The following is a 641-nucleotide window of genomic DNA, read 5'->3' as shown; positions in this document are numbered from 1 at the left end:
ACTTGACTAATATATAAGAGTCTTGGGTCAATCCACTAATTGTCAATTGGTTTTAACACTGCAAGAAAACGTTTCCATAACAACGAAGATTTACGACAAAAATATTTCGTCGTAAATTTACATGGTGTTTACAACGCAGTTACGAGGAGACCAACTTTCGTCGTAAACGCCATGTAAATTTACAACGAAATAATTTTGTCGTAAAATCCATGTAAGTTTACGACGAAAGTACGTGGAATGAGAAATACGTCGTAATCGTTACATCGACATTACAATGAAACATGTTACCGTTATATTTAGGTGAAAACGTGTATTCAATGTGCTTTAACTTACCTAATTTTGTCGTAAAGTTGTTATAAATATTATGTTAAAACCATGTAAAATCCATGTAAAACATTCCTTGTAAAATCGTTGTTATATTTCAACTACCCAACTCGAAAATTTCTCTATATATATGTCATTTCCCACAACTCTCTTCCTCACAACACACAAACGCAAAAAAAAATCAGAAAAAAAAAGATTTCAAAAAAAAATCTAAGAAAAAATGGTCGGTGCGGTAGTATTTACGAGTTACGGAGTTAGATGTATTTACACAAAGATTCCGATGGAAGGGTGACGAACACATTTCTGAGCGGGCTAGA

This window comes from Brassica oleracea, chromosome C2, assembly GCF_000695525.1.
Source record: "Brassica oleracea var. oleracea cultivar TO1000 chromosome C2, BOL, whole genome shotgun sequence".
NCBI classification, from domain to species: domain Eukaryota; kingdom Viridiplantae; phylum Streptophyta; class Magnoliopsida; order Brassicales; family Brassicaceae; genus Brassica; species Brassica oleracea.
This window is presented reverse-complemented; position numbering follows the sequence as displayed.